At 43.0% G+C, this 22,423-nt stretch overlaps 1 protein-coding gene across 2 annotated transcripts in view; it reads left to right on the top strand.

Moving 5' to 3' along the window:
- SLC45A4 (solute carrier family 45 member 4) overlaps positions 1 to 22,423 on the top strand; it is an 85,058-nt gene that overhangs the window by 17,289 nt on the left and 45,346 nt on the right. The window contains exon 1 of one of the 2 annotated variants that reach the window (XM_082289855.1): positions 5,027 to 5,159. The exons of the other annotated variant lie outside the window; for it this stretch is intronic. The gene's annotated coding sequence lies outside the window, so the exon portion shown is untranslated. Of the gene's footprint in view, positions 1 to 5,026; positions 5,160 to 22,423 lie in introns of those variants that run through there. 2 annotated transcript variants of the gene reach the window in all.

Genomic DNA, 22,423 nt, shown 5'->3' with positions numbered 1-22,423 from the left:
TCTCTCAGCCACTCCTCATCCAGACCCTTCTCCAGCTCCACTGCCCTTCTTTGGAGAGGCTCCAGCACCTCAATGTCCTTGTTGTGAGGGGTCCAAAACTGAACAAAGGATTTGAGGTGGGTCCTCACCAATGCCCAGGACAGGGGGACTCCAGGTTTCAGTGCAGGATGAGGGCAAAGGGACCCTACACCTGCAGCACCCTGTTTGCTCAGGATTGTTGACATTGCTCCGGGGTGGCATGAACCAACTGGCTCCAGATGGGTGGACTTTGGGCTGGTGACAAGGCAAAGGGCTGAGTCACACTCTATACCTGTGGGTTCTGTCAGAAGCCCTTTGGCTCTCAGAATTAAAAGTCAATTTTGGCTAACATGGGCAACCTGAATGGACCTGAAAATCTGCCTGTCTGTGTGCCAGTCACAAATTCACACAATCTCCTGCTCTTCTTCATTAAACTTTCTTGAGAGTTGTCTGTGTCCAGACAAAATATCTTTGGTTGACCGGCCACAAATCCACATCTGAAAAAAAACCAGAAGCATCCCAATACTTTTAGTGGGGAAAAAAAAGTATCAAGGGACATGGGCCATTTTACACAGCCATTAAAGTTCCATCGTAATGACAGCATGTGTTGGGGGAGGGTGGGAAAAAGGATAAACAGCAGTTTCCAGTCCAGAGTCTGGGTCTCCCATCAGATATATCATCCTTTGTGAGAGATACCCCAGGGCTGAGTTACAGGCCAAATGTATAAAAGTTGAGACTCATTTTTCATGTCCTGTTTATAAATGTCCTGGCTGGGAGACCTCACCTGTGTTTCTGGGTGCTCAGATTTGCTTCAAGCATAGCCTCAGGTTTCCCAAACCCATGGCCACTCCCAATTAGGAGACACCTCAGAGAGCTGGCTGTGTCAAATATCATTAAGTCTGAAAGCAAATCAAAACAATCCCAAGGGCTTCTGTCCATCCAGAGGAAGAATTACCTTCTTTTTTTAAATCACAGCTTTGAAAGGATTTAGGAGCAGCATCGGTCTCAGGAGGTTTGTCTAGTCTAGGAATCCCCTTGTTTCATATAAAGCAATTCACACTAGATCTGAACACTGGCAAACAGTCAGCTAAATCCATTATCGCATGATAATGCTCAAACATTTCATTAATTCCTAACCAGCTGTCCTCTGCTCCCTTACCCCTTTCATCATACAAACATTTCTTTAACTGTCTGAGGGAGGGGAGAAGGGAGGATCAGATGCAGCCTCGTAAAATTCCTTTACCCGCTTGGCCTGCGGCAAGTTATTTCTTTTGACACGCGTGTAAAATAATATTGGGGGTGGTGTTTGTTTGGCTTGGCTGGATGGTGAGTTTTCATAACAATTTGGTAAGCCAAGTACCTGTGAAATGGAGTACAGAGAACTCACGGCAGCTTGTTGAGCCTGCCGTCTGGTTAATTAACATATCTCATTAAATAGGGAAGACCCCTTGCTCCAGCATCTATGCCAAGACACAAGGCAAGGTGTTTGGAGCAGGATGTTGCTCTCCAGTGTTTTGAGGTCCCATAGGTTATTTCTCTTTTAAAGTCCTCGGGTACTCCATGCCAAACAAACCAGTGGAAGTGAGGGTAAGCAAGGGATTGGTACCTTGGGGGGGTTCTCCAACTACGTGACTCAACGAAGTGGGTACGTGCACACCAAGAGCCAGAGAGAGATTTTAAGGTGACTTCTGGATGCTTTCTTTAGAAAAAGCTCTCCCTGAAGTGCCTCAAATCCCTACAAGTTGCCCAGGGACTCTCCAAGGAACAGGATTCACCACCCTGCTGAGGAGGGACCTGAGGAGAGCACTCGGGGGTTGTCTCCAACCCTGCTCTCAACCACAGTCCAGGGGCTTTTCTCCCAGTCCCTCTCCCAGGCAAACATAGCACACGTCTGGACAGCACATCAGGCTCCTGACTGACGCTCATTTCTCCCCTGCCAAGACATGAGAGTGCGTTTATTTATTATGGGTTAAATATTTGGAGTTGAGTAAAAACCTCAGAGGGAAAAGGTGGGTCTGTTTCCTTGGATTTTTTTTCCACCCCCTCACTCGCTATGAAAAATCAGATTTTTTAAACTAAAATATTTGGTTTATGGAAAATTACCCTTTCTGAGTTTAGGCTCAGCTAAAGGCTGAGAATTAACAACTCTTGAGTGAAAATAACATGAGGAAATACAATGGAGAAATATCTGGACATGTCCGGACATGTCTGGACATTGCCAGAACGGGTCTAAAATGTCAGGCTGAGGTAAGGATCCCACTTTACCACAACAGTAAGCAACAAAAGGGCTAAAAAAGAAGTACTTTTTTTTTTTTTTTCACTTATTTTAAAATGAGGTGTCTAAACATCAGGCAGCTTGGGCTGCCACAAACCCACGGGTAACAAGAAGCACATCTTAGAAGTTGTAATGATATCTTGAGATCCTTTCTTGGTGTTTTTAGGGGTGTTAGCGTCTCAGAATTTCCACTAAAGTCATTCAAGTGTTTTTTCTTACAGAACCATCAGACATTTCTATAAGTATAGGTATATTTTGTTTCTTCTATGGAAGAAACCTTAATGTTTTATGAAGGTCTATCACAGTTGTGATGCAATGGACATTGTTTTGCTGTCAAGACTAGGTGTTACACTGGGCTGTCATGGGTGTGGAACCTTTATCTTCACCATTTGGCTGTTTAAGATAATTATTTTGACACTTTTTGTGTTTATAAACATCAGTAGTATGTCTTAAAAATCATCACTCTTTGAATGGACTTTGGACATCCTCACCAAAGGATGGTTAATTTAGTGAGTTGTGCATGACTGTGGTCATGCATGCTTTTCAGCCCTCCATCTGAATTAGCCTAAATCAAAAACATATTGATACCAGCATTGTAGAACAAAATATTGTTGTCTTTTTTTTTTCTTTAGGACTTGTAATAGGGTCTCTCTGTTACATTCAAGATTCATCTTGCTTTTTAATACATGTGTACAGTTCTTCCATTTTGCCTCCTGTGGTTTTCCTCTTCTGAAGTCTGGTATGCTTCATGGTTTGTTTATTCATGAGTTGTAGAGAAAGAAGTTCATCATGAAAAAAAAATGGTTTGCATATATACTTAACGGCATGTCAAGAAACAGAAAACAATTACACTTACGCAACGTAACGTGCATTTTTACATGCCACTCGCACGCTACTTTATGCATCCCCAGTTTATGTAAGTAATGAAAATTAAATATCACACTAGCCTGCACAATGCAGTCAGCACAATTAAGGCTAGGAGACCTTAACTGGGAATAAAAAAACACACACCAGCGCTAAAAAAACAGTCTTTTATGGCAAGTTTGCAGAGGGTGCTTCTAATGTGGCAGGGCTATGGCTGCCATGGGGAATGAAGTGTTCTAATGTCCTGAGGGTCACTGGGTGCTGTGTGTTGATTGTATTCTGCAGATGTGACAAATACATGACAAATACCACATGTCACCCTCTCCATGGTGGCCTGGCACACACCCCATCACAGTGCTGGGCTGGACATGAGGAGAGGCAGCTCATGGCCTCTGGTGGGCAGAGCAGCAGGGGCAAGGTAGGGAGTCAGGATGGGACCTTGACTGTAGCCAAACATGAGGAAAAGGTGTTATTTTCCTTCATGATGAAGGACAATTTCAGCTATTTGGGACCAGCATGTTCATAATATCTCAGGCAGAGAATGGCACCCACTCCTGCACTTTCCAAGATGTTGGTTTGGAGCTGTACTTGGCACAATTTTGCTGGAGAGGGGCAAGGGGCTCCATGCTCTCTTTCTGTGCAAACACCCACTACCTTGGCAGGGACAGTGCAGGTGGAGCCTCCATCTGCCCTCAGGTTGCCACTCGTGTTCCCTTTCCAACCAAGAGCCCCTCTTCAACCCAGGAGCAGTGCCGACAGGCTCATCCTTCATCCCTGAGCAGAGGAAAAAACTCCCTCTACACAAACTGGGGAATGAGATGCTGGAAAGAAGCATTGCAGAAAGGGACCAGTGGGTCCTGGTTGATGGCAAGTTGAATATGAGTCAGCAGTGTCCTGGCAGCCAGGAGGTCCAACCCTGTCCTGGGGCCATCAGGCACAGCATCAACAGCTGGGCAAGGGAGGGGATTGTTCTGCTCTGCTCTGCACTGGGGTGGTCTCACCTTGAATATAGTGTGCAGTTTTGGGTACCACAATATAATATAGAAAGCTATTAGAGAGCATCCAAGGGAGAATAATGAAGATGGTGAAGGGCCTTGAGGAGAAGCCATATGAGGAGTGGCTGAGGACACTTGGCCTGTTCAACCTGGAGGAGACTGAGGGGAGACCTCATTGCAGTTACAACTTCCTCGTGAGGGGAAGAGGAGGAGCAGGCACTGATCTCTTCTCTGAGGTGACCAGTGACACAACTCGAGGGAATGGCCTGAAGCTGTGTCAGGGAGGTTTAGGTTGGATATTACAAAAAGGTAATAACCACCCAGAGGGTGGCTGGGCACTAGAACAGTTTCCTAGGGATGTGGTCACAACACCAAGCGTGGCAGAGCTCAGGGCGTGTTTGGACAACTCTCTCAGTCACATGGTGGGATTGTTAGGGCTGTCCTGTGCAGGACCAGGACCTGGACTCGACGTTCCTTGTGGATATTCTGTATCCCTCTGTCACGCTGTCACTCTCAAACACTTGCCCCCCCATCGCCCGCCTCGCCTCCCCTCAGGCGGGCGCCCCTGCGGCGGATGCCCGGACAGCCCCGTAGCCCTCCCGCCGTCACCCAGCAACGCCCCCCGCCCGTCCCCCCCGCCCCGAGGCCACGCCTCTATTTGCATATTCATGAGCAACACCCCAGCCCGATGACACCACGCCTCTTTGATACATATTCATAACTCACACCTCGCGTACCCCGAGGGAGGCCACGCCTATCTCGCTGCATATTCATGATCCCGGGGGCGGGAGGGGGCGGAAGCGGAAGCGGAAGCGGCTGCCGGTTCCCGAGGACCCGGTATAAAGCGGCCGCCGCTGCCCGGTGCTGCCGCGCTCGCGCCGCCGTCAGTGACCTCGTCCCTTCCCTCCTTCCCTCCCTCATCCCCCCCGCCCTCCCCGGCGCTGCCGCCGCCTCCCCCCTCCGCCGCACGGAGCAGGTCCCGGGTGCTGGGGGAGACCCGGGGGCAGGTAAGGGGCGCGGTGGGAGCTTGGGCTGTGAGGGGTGTCTGGAGTGAGGAGGAGGTATGGAGGCAAGGGGCGGCTGAGGAGCTGTGGGGTGCCGGGGATGAGGGGCTGGTGAAGGCGAGGAAGGGTTTCGGGTGAGGGGACTGAGGGGCTGGTAAAGGCGAGGAAGGGCTTGGGGTGAAAAGGTCGTGAGGGTGAGGGAGGTGAAGGGCTAGCGAAGGTGAGAAAGAGTTGAGGTGAGGGGCTAATGACGGTGAGGAAGAGTTGGGGTGAAGATGAGAAAGGTTTGGGGTTAGGGGCTGAGAAACTTTTTGCGTGAAGGAGTTACGGGGCTGGAAAGGTGAGAGGGTTGGGGAGCTTTGGAATGAGGGCTATATGAAGTCATGAAGATGGGAAGATAATGAGGGTCTTGGAGGTGAGGGAGATGCGAAGCTGCAGAGGTGGAAATTGGAAATGCCATGTGCTGTGGTGAGAAATCGAGTCAAAGGAGATGTTGGGCCACAGAGGTTGGGAAGGGATGAGGAATGAGTAAGGTGATGTCGGAAAGACTTGTTTGGGGTGTCTGAGATAGCCACCTTGTTCTTATCAGAATTCATTAACTGCCCCTTTGGGATTGTGTTGGGTGGAGACTGTGCTCGAAGAGGATTTGACAAAGGGATCAAAGATGGAAATTAGTGTAGCTTTTCAGACTATTAAACTTCAGTAGTCTGCCATTTGAATAATTCCACACTTAAGCTGTAACCTGATCTCAAAGCTTTATCACAAACCAGTTGAATCTCCCCTTGCTTGATATGATGGTGGTGGGAGGGTACTGGGGGAAATTACTTCTAACTTTGCTCTTAAACCTCCCATGAATGCAGCAGTTTCCCTTAAGAAGCAACTCTTAACATGCCTTAATTTAGCACCTTTAGCAGGTGCAGAAGCTCTGCTTGACCTGGAAAAATACTCTCTCAGTGGGGCAGTTTTCTGTTGGAGTGCTTTGCCTTTAGTATTCTCTAGGTATAGAGGGGAAAAAGGAGGGGAGGAAAATATTTAGCCAAGACTCTGACTTGGCTCTGGGTGCGGTGAGTGAATCAATGTTGCTGGAGCCTGGCTAATTCAGGGACTTATAAATGGGAAAGGATAGGAAAGATAATGCAGAATGTTGCATCTTAGACAGAGGAGATGTTTTCTCCTTCAGGAAAGGAGATGTTACAAGAATTCTACAAGGAGAGGCAGCAGTAGGTACAGAGCACAGCCAAATAACTGCAGCATTATGAGGATCCGTGGGAAGGAATTGCACTGTTACAGCATGTATCCTTTCTGCTCTGCAAAAAACTGCTCCAGTGTGAGCTGCGTCATGTTCCACTGCTGTGATCAGACAGTGCTACTAAAATATTTAATGAAATATGGCTTGAGCAGGTGCTTGAGCTCAAAGAGCGAGCTGGTGAATACTTCCTGCTTCCCTCCCCAAGTCAGGCTTTTTTGTAAATATCTGGCAGAGGGGGTTGTTGATGTGGTTGCATTGACATGGCTTGTGTGACTTCTTCCACCAGTATTGCAAAAGATACGGTCTTCCTCGCTTGGTTTGTTTAGTGATTATACTGGATTGATGAAATGTTCAACATGCTTAATTTTTCCCCTTCTTAAATAAGGGAAGAGGTTTCAGACAAGAGATTAAGCTATTTACTTGACACTTTGGCTGTAGATGCTTACAGAAGTGCTTTTTACTGTAAGTTTGAAAAGATGACACTACCTTGAACTCCTAAAACTGCATCCAGTAGTCTCTGAAGCATCCAAAAACCTCTGTGAGTTCCTGTGTATGCCAAAGGTAATGGCAGCTGCTGTCTTGGAAGTGAGTGCTTCATTCATCTATCAATTAGATTAAATTGGATACTTAAGGCAGTTTTCATGACAAAATAACAATTTCCATGAGGTAAAGGGTGGGATCAGTGGAACAACTTCTATTTTAGTTAGCTATTTGTAATGTCAGAGGCCAGTTTACATGGGTTGGCCCGTGCCTCTGCAAGCAAGTAAATGATAGCAGTTCTTGTGCTCAATTATGTATGACTGAGGCATCTTCAGCAAAAGGAAAATGTGTTGTTCTACAGATAAACCCTCTGTATAACTGCGGGTTAACTCCTGCAGGAGCCTGCTGCTCTCTGGAGTCTGTTGCTGAGAAAGGAATGAGCAGTATCTGCTGACGTGATCTTGCTTGGATGCTGTGGGGACTGTATGCAGTCGAGGGCAATCCTCTCCCTCCAAGCTGAAATGTGCCTTAAAAATTCAGTCTGTTTTAAATACAGTTGTATTGTGCTGCCCTGTGCTGACAAGGGAAGTTGTCTTCTGCTGGAGGTGTCCTTAGTCATGAGAAGGTGGCAGGAACATTGACTGACAGCTGGTGACCCTGCTGCTGCTTCTGTGTCATGTTACAACAAAACTCATGAAGTGCAACTTTGCTCATGTGCCTTTTCAGTGGGGCAACACAAGTAGAATATTTTCGTGGCTTCCAGTGAAGCTTGGTGTAACTGAGTGAAACAATGCACATGCTTGTATGTCTAAGTGCATGTGACCTTAGGTTTTCACACTGAAGCGAGTGTGGAGCCTATCTGAGGAGCTTTCTGAAGTAATTGCCTTGATTCCTCCAGGTGGAAATACAGGGTCTGAGAGAGCAGGCTGAAGTTGGACCTGTCTCACAGGGCTGTGACCTCCAAGGTTAATTATCTTAAAACTCACTCTGGTCCTGGATTCTCTGGCAGCTAGGAAGTTAAGACTTGGAAATCTAATGTTGCTCTGCTTGTGTGCTGAGGCAGGAATGCATGGACTCTGCCTCTATCCCTGTATAAACTTAAATGGATCATTTATAAAAGCAATGAGAATATTAACATTGGATGGTACCTGCAGAGTAATTCACCAGTGAGCCTGCATCTAATGTTTGAAAAACTTTCTTGCAGTTAAAATATGTTGCCAACTGAGTAGCTTAGAAAAGATGTTGAAGCTTTAAGAGTCATGAATTCCTGAGTGGGAAGATGATAGCTGGAATGACCTGCTAGGTAGTGCCTGCAGTTGTGAACACAGCTGCATTTAACTCTTCAGACACTGATTTAAGCTATAAACAGTTCCTTTACACAGGAGCATTTGATCTTTTCTAGCATGGTCTGTAAACTGCCTGTGATGCACTGCTGTCATCCTTAGTTGATCACCTTATGACTTCCAGCATCAATTCCTAGAGTAGGAAGCCAGTTTCACTCACAGTATGTGAGCACTGCTGCTTGCATATTAGGCAAAACAATGAAATCCTTCATGTTGCCCATCACAACAAGCTGGAGCTGGCAGCTGCTTTTGAGCTTAACTTGTGGTCTGAACCTCCTCTGCCCCTCAAACACCATAAGCCACCCGAAAATACTTGCATCAAATGATCAAGCAGTGTGTTGAGCAACAGTACACATGTGCTGGTGTGCTTGATGTAAAAACAAGCTTCACTTGCCCTTCAAACTGACTGCAATGCTATGGGCTACTTTTAATAGTGTAAAAGCATGTTGAACAGAGGCAAAGCTATTGGAGTTAAAATGGAGCTTTCCAGCTGATCTGCTAGGAGAGCCCTGTGGAAGTGACAAGGCCGTTGTGATGGAGGAGGAAGCTTTAGCAGCTTGCAGAGTAATGAGTAACATGAAAAACTGTTTGTGCTGCATTTTGGTTTTGCAAGGGTCACTCCCATGACCTTTATATCTGTAATACTTGCAGGATCCCAGGCTGTGACCTATTCCAACTATAGGCATAAGATTCATCAAAACTCCAATGGAACAGCCTTGTGTGCAGTCGTTTCCCTTACAGATGGGTTAACTGGTCTGACCTATTCTGTTGGAGCTCCTGGTCCTTCAACATAGTGTCAGCCTTACTGAACACTTTCATTCAACAGTAGCCTGTTGACTTGGGGATTACAGAGTGCAGCAGACATTGCTTAGCTTAATATACCAGCACTAAACTGGCGTGAGTGAAACAATACTTTTCCTAAGCAGAGCATTACATTTGCCCAGTAATGGCTGTATCAAGTCCAATAAACTTTCTAGCAGTTGTGTGTTTAAGGCTTCATGCAAAAACAGAAAACAATCCAGTTGTCAAAGTTGAAGCAGAATGATGTCAGGATGACTGATACTAGGTGTACAGCTTGACAGCTGGTGTTTCAGCCTGAGAGTCACCTTTCAGACAGGAGATCCTGGGCAGCCCAGAAACCAAGCATGGAAGCAGAGACTGTTAAGCTGTGCAGTGTTGTGAACTAAGGACTGCATGCTTTCAGTAAACTGCTGCTGTCAGGTGACTTTTAAGGTCGGCAGCTTATCAGTTACCCACACATCTTGCATTTGGGTCACAGCCCTGCCCAGAGAAACTACCCAAAGCTTCCACTGGTAAACAGATATTATATCTCGCATCTGGAACAGTGAAGGGCTCTTGTATCCAAGCACTGAATAATTATTGCTGTTCTAAATATTCTGATTACTCTTTAGTGTGGTACAGAAGTATAATATTCCTCTAAGTGAAACAAGATACTCTGCATGAAAAAGAGCTGATATCATACTATTAAATCTAGGCCTCCAATAGAATTGCCCAAGACTAAATTTGTCTTGAGTTAAAAGCTGGACTTTGGGCATCTCAGTGATGGGTTCAGAGCACTGCAATGTCTGAGCCATGGAGTGGTTTGTGCTGTGACCTAACTGGCACAGGGTGGCTATTAACTAAAGCCCCTTCTTGCTGGTACTTCCAACAAGTGCTGTGCAGTCATTTAGACTGCAGCTGGCATACGGCTTTGTAACAACTTGGGACAAGCAGCCAGGTTTCCTCATCAAACTTGCTCTTGGCAAGTGACTCTGGCAAGCATCAGGACACAAGGCCTTTGTTGGGTAATGATTTGGTTTGGCTTAAGAGCTGTTCCTGACCTTGGTTTGGCTCTTGCTGGCATGTATTCTGCTCAAAACGTGAATCTCAATCTATAGATGATGGGAAGTTGGTCTCCACAATGTGGACCACTAATAAAACTTAAAACCCAGTTAAAGCTGGGGAAGACTTGATTTCCAGGACTCCCATTTATGATGGATAAAGACTGTTAAACTTCAGCTTTAGGAGACCTGGCTGGACTGACACTTCAGGCTTGACACAGTCTTTTGCAGCGTTATATGAAAATGGACTAATCTGGTGGCCTGAGGCGTTCTGGGAGGGGACTGAGACATACTTCCCCTGCATGACTGAAATTGTCAGTCAATAGCTGCTGCTCACGTAGCAAGGCATAAAAGCGTAGGAGATAAAGCTTAGTGCTAACAGTAAGCCGAAGATGCCTTTAAGAAAATTCTAGTGTGTAAATGGCAGCAGCAAGGTGTTACCCGGACTTGTTTTGCTGAACTATATTTGAAGTGGATTTTGTCAGTGTTCTGAGGAGAGCAAGGTTGGTTCTCTCAGCAGAGTGGAGAGAGGACCTAGTTTCCTCATCTTGTTTTAAATGAGAACTCTAATGTTTTTGTAACTGAAATTGAAACCAGTGTTATGCTGACCCTGCATATTTTCTATTCTCTGCTGGCTGGCCTGGACTACTTCTGCATGCAGTATAATTCATTTATTTTGGAGACTTGAAAACAAGCCATTATCACCCTTCAGTGCCAGATAAATAAATGATCTAACTGGGGGCCGAACTCAGTGTTCTTTTTACAAAAGCACAGCTACATGTCACTCTTATCTTCTGCATTCTGTCCTTGAATATGTGATCAATCTTTCTGGACCACATCCAGAAACCAGTGGCTTAACCCAGCAAGCGATGACTGCAGAGCAGTCAGATTTCTGTGCCACTTAATTTCCTATCATCACTTACACACAGCAAACAGTCTTCCAGAATACATTTAACGTGAGCACTGTTTAACCTACAACTTTCTTACCAATCATATGGAAGTACAAATAACAGGAACAGGAGTCAACTCTTAAATAGTCTTGATGCTGGATCTGTGCTTCCAGGTAACAAGAGTTTCAGGGGGTTGTGGGTTTTTTTGGTTGGTTTTGGTTTTTTGTGTGTGTGTGGGGAGGAAGAAGCCACACATGCAGGGTAAAAAATACTCCTCCCATTTTATGAGGGGAATATCTGAGCAAGTGCACTGGCCTGAGCAGTCTGGCTCTGGGTACTCCCAGAGGAGTGATTTGACAGTCTGAACTATTGCTCCTTAGAGTAGTGTGGCTGGCCAGCTAACTCCCAAGAGTTCAAAAAATAACCCAAAACAAATGCACAGCTTGCTTTAACACCAGCACTTCAAGTGCACGTCCTGTTTGCTGTCTGATATGTATCTGGGGGAATCAGCTTGTGATGTAGGCTGGTTCTTTTTCTTGGCTCTTGTTCTGCTTCTAACTTTGGTGTAGAGAGGGAAAAGGCTTACACTTCTCAGTGCACAGGTACCCTGATTGTTTCCAACATCATAGCACTTCTGCCTCCCTAAAAGTCAAAAAATTTCCTTCAATGGGCTGAAAAAGAGAGTGAATGGGCAGTTATCTGTTCCCTTCATGCTCTTACAGTCATTACTGGTGTTACAGTTGGAGCCTTTTCTGCTGCTTTGTTTTCAGATCACCTTTCCAATTTGTCATCTTCCAGGTACAGTCTGTTCAAAACTCTCATTATGCAGCTGCATAGTCGATCTTTCAGTCTACTGAAGAAATGGAACTGAATCAGATAAGGTGTGTCCTCTTCCAGACAACTGCTCTGGAATACTTTGTGTGACAGTTCAGGGTGCCATTTGAAAATAAGCCTTTGACCCTATAGTACTAGTGGGATCTCTAATCTTCTTTGTATGCATATGACCTGGATACTACCACGGCCTTTCAGTTGTATAGTAGCCCCCAATTAAGCTGTATATAAAAGGGTTTGGGTTCCCATACAGTGAATTTTGTGCTAACATCAGATGCCTGTGTGTCTAGTGAGTTTGGTATTGTATTGTTAGTAAGCCTTTTACTGGTTAGGAACAGCAGGATATATTTGTGGGCAAGTGATAGTCTTGGTGTGATGACTTAAGATAAAGTCTCACTACTTTGTCTCAGGGTATTCTTAGCCTGTTCATGGCTAGATCTCTGTAAAATCACTTTGTCAATGTAAAACCTGCTGAGTGTCAGGGATGTTCAGTATAAACTTGACTCTGTACTCCTTGAAGAGATTTCACTGCATCATACTACCTTTTTGTGGTAGAGATACACTTATTGAGCACTTGGGTTTTTTTTAACTGCAAACTACTAAACATGTACATTCATCAGACTACAAACTTCCAGCTCATTCCAGCAGCCCAACACCGCCTGGTATTTCCCTGAGCTGCACTTAGTAGCTGTCCTCCTCATTAACTGTGCTCCTAAATTAACACATTCTAAGAAATCAGTTCCAGTTCTTTGTTAAGGCTGGTTACTGAATAACTGGTTGTAATTAATGCCTGAATTTATCACTGGTACAATACTGGCTACACTGTTCCCTGCACTTCAGCCTCTTTAAGAAGCTCTTTGTCAACAGACTCCCTGTCTGGGTGGCTCTGTGAGGAGTCTGTGTATTGCCAAAAATCTCACTTGCAGGATCCTTCAATGAACCTGGTAAGTTGCCCTGACTGTGGATCACAGCCTCATTCTGTCTGTTTGGAATTTAGTAACTGATGTGTCCCGATGGCCTTTTCTGACCTTTGAAGTTTTAGGGGCTACCCACTGACAAAGCCACTGCTGGTAAGTGGCCTGTGGTCAAACATCCCTGGTCAAACATCCCTGCCAGAGAAAGCTTGAAGTCCCTACATGCAATTACTGTATTGACTCTGTGTGTGTGTGTGTGTATATATATATACACACACACACACACACACACCACAGCTTGCAAAAGACAAAATCTTTAAGTAGGTAATAAAATTTCAGCTTTACATGCAGAAATTTCTGCTGTCCAAATGATTTGGTGATCTTGCCCTAGGAGATGGGATAAGAAAGCTGCTGCAGTTCTGTGCTTCAGGCAGTTGCAGTAAAATTGCTTTCTCTGTGAAAAAAAAATAGTCTGAAATAAAGAGGTGTTGGTAATGGTTCCCCAAGCTTTAATACTAAAGGTATATTTTTAATAAGGGTATGTGTTTAAGTACTTCAACTCTGTATTTATAACACCTTCACTATGCACTATACTCTTTCTTGCATCTAAATGAGTGTGGTCAGAGTGGAAGTACTATGCAAATGAAAGCAACACTTGGTTTATCTCCAATAGCAGCATTCAGTTCATTAATATTGCATTTCCCTGCAACTTAGAAAATGAATGGAAGCCTGCCTGTGTCAAAATATTAAATAAAAATGGGTTCCTTATTTTTGCATTAATGACTGTCCAGCATAACTTTTAATTTTTACCTGATGCAGTTACGCTCCTGTTATAATACTTCATTTTCTTACTCACTGTTGATGTAGGGATTAAATAACTTCCTTTCTCATTGTCTGGGTAATAGTCATATCTTTTCAAAGAATGAGAATAACAAGAACACTGGCCAATTCTTGGCTTTCACCAGAGAAATTTTTAAAATACTGGACTGGACTGAGAGGAAAGCAGGAAGCCAAGGCTGGAAACTTCTCTGCTCCATCCTGATAAAGCAAGCAGGAGCCCAGAATTTTCCTTCATTAATTCGTTAGCCTCACAGGACAAACTGGAGCTCTAAGTTGCTTGATGTGAGCAGCTAAGACTAAAGCTACACAAGTCCTGTCTTTTTGCATCTGAAAGGGCTTAGGCTTGTAGTATTGCTGTGACCCTTTCAGCCTTGCAGGGAATAATGAAAATACAGCAGGCTTACATGAGTGATGAATACATCTTACATTGTTTATATCTAGGCCTGTAATTTAATGTTAGATCTGCACTCCCAAGACTTCCAAGTAGTTTAGGCACAGACTTAAACTGTAGATCGTGCAGCAAAAGTCTCAAAGTCTGGGAAGCTTTTTTTCATCAGGTAGGTGGAGAGTTTCACTCCTGGCATATGTGGGGAGGATGTATCCAACGTGACAGACAAGTGTCACTGCTCACAGACTAGTGGGATTCAGCTGTGGCTGCAGCATAGAACTGCCAGTGCTTCTGAAATCAGTGTAATCTCAGCAAATGGTTGTCAGGCCTGCTCCTCATGGTAGGGAGTGTTTAATAAAAAGCATGTGAGAAGGCACATACATGTGTGCAGTTTGTTTTCTGTTCAGCAAAGAAATCTGGGATCAGGCCTCTCAGGATCCTGCCCAGATGGCTGATTTAGCCGATGTGTCCTAAAGTAAACTGGAGTCTGTTTTGATTGCACTATTCTTCAGAAGGAATTAACATTTCATACTTGGGAAATTTGTCCATGCTAATTTCAGTTCCATGTTTTGAAGGCTGAGTTTTGCTCTCTGTGCCAGTCAAGATTTAAGCCTGGTTGATGCTTATTGTAACATGACAAGTATTCTTTCATCAGGTAAAATGCAGAATACAGTTGCACATTGTATATTCATTCTGTTTTTCCAGATTTCATGTATGAGTGGTGAGCAAGAGCACACAAAGTCCTCAGAGAAAGGTGAAAAAGCTTTCCTAGCCAAAACATGTTTGAGTTATGCACACTGCTGTTCACATTACTACAGATAAGTAGGAAGAATTTTACAGGTGCCATGGGAATTTTCCTGCAGGTTTTATTTTTTCCTCATAAACTATGACTTTTTATCCCCTAACTCTTTACCCCAATTAACTTAAACTGACTGCAGCTTGACTGAGAACCAGAATACAAGTTAAGGATAGTAACGTGTCACATCAGGGCTGATTTAATGTGGAATTGAAACTTGAATTTAAATATTTTTTTGCTTAAAAGGGAAGGTTTAAAACAAAATAGAAGTGACCTTTTGAATTGTGACTGTTTTACTATATGATCATCTGTACTTCTCCAGAGAAATTTATGGGTCAAAAGTCTGCCCATGTGTTTTGCAGAAATATTTATACAGAGGTAATACAATGAACTTTGAAATTTGTTACTGGAAGAATAAAAACTTAAAGCTTTTACAGGATGATAAATGGATTCCACTTAAATTAGATAAAAGGGATGTGGTGCCCCTGTTTTATCTATTAAATCCTGACTGCTGTACAAAGCAACAATATATTTAGGCTCTTAAAACCTAAAACATTTAAGGATATGTTATGGTTAACTGCTGATTGCTTTAATCAAATATTATTCCTCCTGAAAATCTGGCAGGTGATTGTTCAAACAGTAAAAACATTAGTTTATTGCATATTCTAGTCCTGTAATTGAAAAAGTAAAATGACTAAGCACAGTGCTCTCAGTAAAGCTGCCAAAATAAAATACAGCCCAGAAGGGCAAGCCATGCATTTCATTAAAATAAGGTTCAGTAACCATGAAATTTATCACCCTTTGGGCTTCCTCACTCTGACAAGTGACTAAAGTGTAAAATGTCAAATAGCTCTGTGTTGACCAGTAACTTGCATTAACTTTAAGAATTTGTTGGTCAAATACTAGATGTACTTTCTTGTTCACAAGCTACAAGAAATGAATAGTTTTCTTCCTCAGCTTCCTGTGTTACTGCTGAAGACTCACACCCACACATGCAGCACATGCAAATGTCTGTGCCTTTGTGGGCTCTGGGAGGTGGGAAATAGTGTGTGCTCACAAGTGAAGGTGAAAGAATGGCAGGGAATTAACCCTCAGCATGTAGAGCTGTGAGAAGTTGATCCATGAGTGGGGCAAGGCAGGAGTGAACCTGCCAGTTGTCCTCCCCATGATGGATAATAGCACTTCTGTTACCCATAGCATCTAGAAAATATTCTCTAATTCTGGTTACAACTTGGCCCAATCGTTACCTTTCTGATACCTTTTTGTGCTTTCAGCAGCTCCTACATTTGAAACCCTCTGTCAAGACTTTGTTTAGAGATGTAAAATAATCTCATGCCCTTCAGACTTTGTAGCCATGTCTTCTGGGTCCTATCCTCTTGATTATTTCCTCTCCCAGTTTTTTTCTGCTTGGCTCAATCTGATTTACAATGTGCTTTGCTCACTGAAGCATTTGGCTGAAGTTACTGTACTTGATAAGGAATAATTTGTCATATGAGGTGGTCCTCACCTCTAAGAGAACATTAGGACAAAAGTGAGAATACCTCTTTTCAGCAGGGTGTACTGACTTGGGTTATGCTTCTCTGCTGGAATCCACAGGTCTTCCTGAAAAATGTGCAATCCCTTCTCCAAACTGCTACAAGGAGCAGTGTTTGAATAAATATTTGCTAGGTTTTTTGGTTTTATTTCACACTATCCTTTTGAATTGTTACAGATCCCTGTTTAGTAAACCTGCTCTCAGTGCATGGGCTGATAATACTTCTGGACCGACACTAGAAAGCTCCTGAAACCCTACTTAGGAATACTGTTTTGGAGTCAGCTACTCTTCACAGCAAAATTTGTGGAAGCTGTTGTAATGTCGTTTGAGTGTCCTGCCCACTTCAGTGATGCTTTCATCTAAGTTTAACAGAGTCTGAATATATTCACAGATGCATGGTACATCCTACTGCTTATTAATAAAACTTGTGAAATCCTACATGACTGCTAATTTATGAAAATCTTCAAGTGTTTCAGAGTAGAATTTTCCCCGGAAGACTTCCTGAGTGACCAAATTCAGGCAATTCTACTTGTCTGGAATCAATTCTAAAATCTCTTCCTTGAACCAGAGACCTATAACAAGTTATCCAGTATGCCAAAGTGCTTACACAAGGCTTTTAGAAATGCTAGGCAAAGTTAACATCACCACAGTGTCACCAGGATAACTGCCAGTTTCTCAAAGCTTCTGTCACTTTGTATTTTTGGTTTGCCTGCTCTTAACAGGTGTATACTTTAAGCAGTGTAGCACTTCAAATACTTAGGACTATATGCATTGCTATATGAAGGTAACAACTTTTTGTCTGTTTTTCTAGGACACTGCCAAGTAGGTGGGGAAGTTGAATGGCAAGTCTGTTCAACAAACTGTTACTTATAAACTCCTTGCAGAAAGTGAGACAGAAAAATAATTCAGGAATGAATGTCCTATTCCTTATGAACTCCAATAAATGGATTTAGCTGGTTGTGATGTTAGAGAAAGGAATCTGTAAGTGTTAACTATCTTCATGGGAACTGGGGTGGAAGCCAAGCCACTATCTTGTACCAGAATAAACTGATAACAGAAAGTGTTCAGTTAAAAGTAGAGCAGTTGTTTAAAGAAATAGTCTGAAGACGTAAAACTCTTTGAAAAGTTGAGATAGGTGATATGTGCAGTATTCATTCAAGTACTTTAGTTTTGCAACTTTAACTCATTCCCTTGTAGAAATTACAACTGTCTTCCTGGTCTCCCCCATTTTCCCCCACAGCTGCAAGCCTGTCATTTCTTCTGCAGCACAGAAAGAGAACATCCCTTTGAAGTTTATCTAGTGAAAACCACCAAACAGCTTCAGCCAGGTGTATGTGTGCTCCCATCATCCTTTGTCTGACCTCTGCCATTAGTGATGCTCCTTGCTTGGGATGCTGCTGTGGGCAGTTGCCGTCTCCTGGAAGATGAACATCAAGACAGTTTTGAAAATCGAGAAATTTCATATATTATTGCAAGTAGAATCTTGCAATAATAAGTTGCAAGTTCATTAGGAGTGATAGATCAGGCAGCTGGAAATGTAACATCTGGAATACTGTGAGGTCAGGCTCAGCTTTCCAGAGGAGCAGTGAGAAGAGTCTGCATCCCTTATACTTTTAGGATCAGGGAACAGAAAGCTCTGAGAGCTTACAAAGCTGAGTCCCTGTTTTGTGCTGTGCCTGTTCCCAACAGCTGCTGCCAAACCATAAAGATGATTAAACCACAGGAAAGAGTACAGTCTAAAAATCTTGCTCTGGTACTTCTTCTGCCATCTGAGCAGAGCAGCAGAAACAAATCCAGACTGAATGTGAGAGGAGCAAGATGAGGAAATGTCAGTGATGCAGGCACAAACTTTAAGCCCTTTAATAAAGGTGTGTGGATGACAGAAGATGAATGAGAGCTGTTTAACTTAACTCTCTTCATGAAGCCCACGCTCTTGCTAGATGTTATTACTCAAATTCAGAGAATGCTCCTGTCTGTTTAGATGCATAAGCAGGTAGCTTCAGTGCACTGAAGGCAGTATTCACTGATCAGCTCACAGTTTGGTCAGTTCTGCTTCTTTCTGTGAACAGCCCTACAGCCCCTGAGCTGAGAGGTCCTTTAATGTTAGGTGCCTGTTAGACTAATTGTAAAATATTTATCTGAGCAAGACATTGCTGTTCCTGTTTATCCTTCAAATCACTAAATTTTAAACTTGTTACTCTCCAAGCTGTAGTTGGTGTGCCTTTTAAAAATTTTAAGGAGATATTTGGTCCTGAATTGAAGTTGCAGCTGTTATTTGCACCTACTCACATTCTGTGGAGTTGCTTTTATATTCCTTCCTCTGAAGGCAGCTTACACTAACTGCACATGTGTTTTGGTGTCTCTTTAAACAATAAAGGCACAAAGCCAAACTTACCTTGTCAGGTGTTCAGGTTACTACTTCTTTCTCTGGATTTCCCCCTTGGCTTGAGATTTCAGGATCTATCCAGGGTAACAGAATGAGCGAAGGAGATTGCTTGCTCTCTGAGTGCACTTTGCAGAGAGGATTCCACCCCTTTCTGAGGATATTCGATGTCTAGTAGGATAACCTGCCAGCTCAGCTGTTACACTTTGGTATCAAGCTATTTTGTGTGCTGCAGTTCTGGTGTTTCCCTCATTGTTTTGCTCTTCACATATGCTGCTTTCAGTGGCTGCTAGTATTAAAGCAGTTCTGCATTCTTAGAGAAATACCTGTGATACTATCTGACCACAAATTCATTCTGCCTCTGAGAATGATCTGGAAAGGCGCTCTAGCTGGTATGCAATTAGCCTTGTATAAAGAAACAACCACTAGATTAGCTTTGTTTTCTAAACAATCAATTATGCTTGTATAGGCTGAACCTCTCACTGCCCTGTTCTTTATGTCAGCAGCCCTGTATCTATAGAATGACTCAAGTGCAATCACTTTGAATCTTACAGCTAAATTAATATTGGCTATGACTTGTTGACTTTAAATATGTTTTTAATGCAAAGAAACTCTCCCCTTCCTAAAAGAAGCCTGCCTAGTCCTGTAGACACTATTGCAACAATGTTTAGTTCTTACGGATATTCAAGAAAAGCTGCTTTAGCATGTGAAAGTTTAATTCACTGAGGATGTTTTAGGTAATCCAGCTGTTATCTGATAGTAACCTCCAACAGAAAATGCTTTTGGGAAACTAGATGCCTTTCAAACAGCATTTGCTTGTTGTTTTGGGTGGGTTGGTTTTGGTTTTGGGTTTTTTTGCAGGAAGTGGGAATAACAGCTCACAAGGGCAACCAGTGTTCAAGGTATTTAAATGTACATTAGCATCTCTACTGCCTTTACAGCCTGCTTGTGGTAGTCCCAGCTGGCTTGTGACAAATAGTTATAGTGCAGCTGCTGAAACCATTGATTCCTCTTAACCCCTCTGCTCTGGAAACTTGTCTCTGTGGAGACTTAAAGGGGTGAAAGACCTATGCTCTGGATAATAAGAAGATGCTTAGAGTTCCGTGGATGAGCTCCACCCCCATCTCACAGTGCAGCTTTGTCCCTTGGGTTATATGTTGAGTTTTCCTTGGAGGATGGCAGCTGTGTATTTTGCAAGAAGCATACAGGAAAAGTTGATGGACTGACAGAGCATGACTGAATTGTCTGACTGAGAGGGCTAAATCTAGACTGGGAGATGTTTGCTTTCAAATATTTTCACCTGCAAGTAGTTCTATAGTGTTTGCACTGGTGTGACAGCAGGGTACAAACACTTCTCTGGTGCAGAAGTGCTGCAGGTCTCATCCCATAGTGGTCCAGCTGTCTGCTGTTGAAGTGGCATGGATGCTGGAGCTTGTGCATCCTCTAAGAGGAGAACAGCTGACAGTCATTCCCAAATTAGGTAAAAATGCCAAATTCTGGCAAGCCTTTGCCAAGTATTTCATAGTTCTACAGAGTCACAAATGGAAGAAGTTTGTGTCCTCTAAATATTGCCCTGCTAGCTGGTCTTCATGTATCAAGTCTAACTGCCAAGCACTTGTAGTCTCTTATTATTTTAGTGTACATGTCAGTAAATATCTTATCCTGCCAGTTCTAACAGGGTTAGAGCTTGGCAAAACACATTCTAAAATAGCATTTGTTCACTGTCCAAAATCAAAATGTCCTGATCAAGCTGCTCTTAAATGTGGCCATCAGCTTTCTGTGGGGCTGCTTATAAGCTAGCTGTCTAAAGCATATTATTTGCACTAAAATTGTCTAAAATGGATGGTTTGTAACTTGGCCAAAATATTGTCTGTTTATTACCTGTATTTCTGTCTCCTATAAGGTGTAACTCTTATGTGGTGTGTGTTCCCTACTTTGTTAGAAGTACTGGTTGTGGAGGTTCTTACAGTATTGATCCTAAATGCTGTAGATAAGGTCTGAAATCAGTGTGGTGATGCAACCTATAAGTGCTGATTTATCCATATTGTTGACCAAACAGTAATTCTCTGATTTTCTTAAGGTTTAATAATTATTGGGGTTAAGAGGGGATTCTTAATTTTGTTTCTCTAATACCTTCCTTAAAATATACAAGCTATGTATCACTGCTAGGTCAGTTCAAATGTTTGTCTAAATAATTGAGGAACTAAATCATATAGCTCTACTTCATGGCAGTGTACATAAACACGTCTGTCACACTGGTATTTGGGACAGCCTAAAAAACTGGAGCAGGGATCTGCTCAAGTGCTCCAGCAATACTTTTTATGGAGTATGCTTTCTCAGTGCTTGTTTGTAATTATTTGTATTGCTAAAGGGAGATGTTTACCGAAGGTGCTGCACCCTAAACCTGCCATTTCCTCTATTAGCACCACCTCATGCATCGCAGGTGTGGGGCCAGAGGGGTGAAAAGCAGCTCTTTTACCACACCCTTTGTAGCACGGATTTAGGAGAAGGTGGGATTCTTTGGGTGCCAGGAAGTAAGTAAAAATAAATGTTATCTCTAAACACCTTTATTCCTTTCTTTCAGTACTGTAGTGATGAGTTCCATTTAATACTTCATCAGGGGATGTTAAAGTATTTTCCTTGGCTCAGATGGAGGGAAGCTCGGCGAAGCTTGGGTGGGGAAGGGAAGGAATCTCTCTCCTTTGTGCTGACAGGAGACAATTTCCAGCAATCATGATGAGTTGGTGTGGGCTCAAACTGCAAGTTAGGCTGTAAATGCTGGTTTATTACCAAGCAGTCATGGTGATGAGGTTCCCCTTTGATCCGTGAGTCCACTCAAACAAGGCAAAATGAGAACACTTAGTGCAAGATGATATAACCAGTTATATATACTTGTTTACAAACCCTTTGGGGAATCTGAAATGTGAGAAACCCTCTTCTGAGATGCTTTGGTTTTTTTCTGAGGGAGTAATTATTTCCTCAGAGTTAGTAAAACCTGGTCAAAAACCTGACTTCTCCATCTTTGTTGGAGGGTGAACAAAATTCTAGGGATATTTTCAAAAGCTTCCTTTAACAGAGTTTTCTGAGATTGAATGATGGTAATGCGTTTAGGGACTGGTAATTGGAGATAATTCCAATGAATTAGACTTTGCAGACGTTAATGATATGCTAGAGGAAGTCGGCTTATGAAGATCTATGCTGTGCTCTTTTTTGTCTTGATCTATTGAATAGCTTCTGTAATTGTCTAATACATATTCTGGCAGTATTTGGGTTTCTTAAGCATTTGCAGCCTGAAGAAACCAGGCTGTGAATTTTCAGGCAGTGAATATGATTAGTTTAAATGCCAGTACGTGAAAATAATGTGCTTTTCATAGTAGGTACAGTAGCATCTGCAAGAAATATCTAACTTTGTAAATACAGAAGTAATCAGTCCTGGCTTGACTATTAGTATGGATGAATATTCATGCAAAACTCTAGTCTCAACCTATTACAGAAAGTATTTCTCATTCTGGGGAGTAACTTGAAAAGGTTGCTCTGGTGTATTCCATTTTCCCCACTGCAATCAGAAGAACAGCCTTGGTGAAAGAACTTGAAGGAAAAGAAAATGCTACTGGCAATGATGCCCTGATAGGATTATTCTTGCACCAGCAGCCCCACTGCGTTAGACATTGCCCTTCCTTCTGAAGGAAGGTAGGATTGGTGCAGTTAATCCACTTGGTTATGTATTAAGATGTTTGCTGATGATAGCCTTAATTTTGTTTTCCTCTGTTCTGCTTCA

Source organism: Coloeus monedula (genome assembly GCF_965178545.1).
Source record: "Coloeus monedula genome assembly, chromosome: 1".
In the NCBI taxonomy this organism is placed as follows: Eukaryota; Metazoa; Chordata; class Aves; order Passeriformes; family Corvidae; genus Coloeus; species Coloeus monedula.
This window is presented reverse-complemented; position numbering and strand designations above follow the sequence as displayed.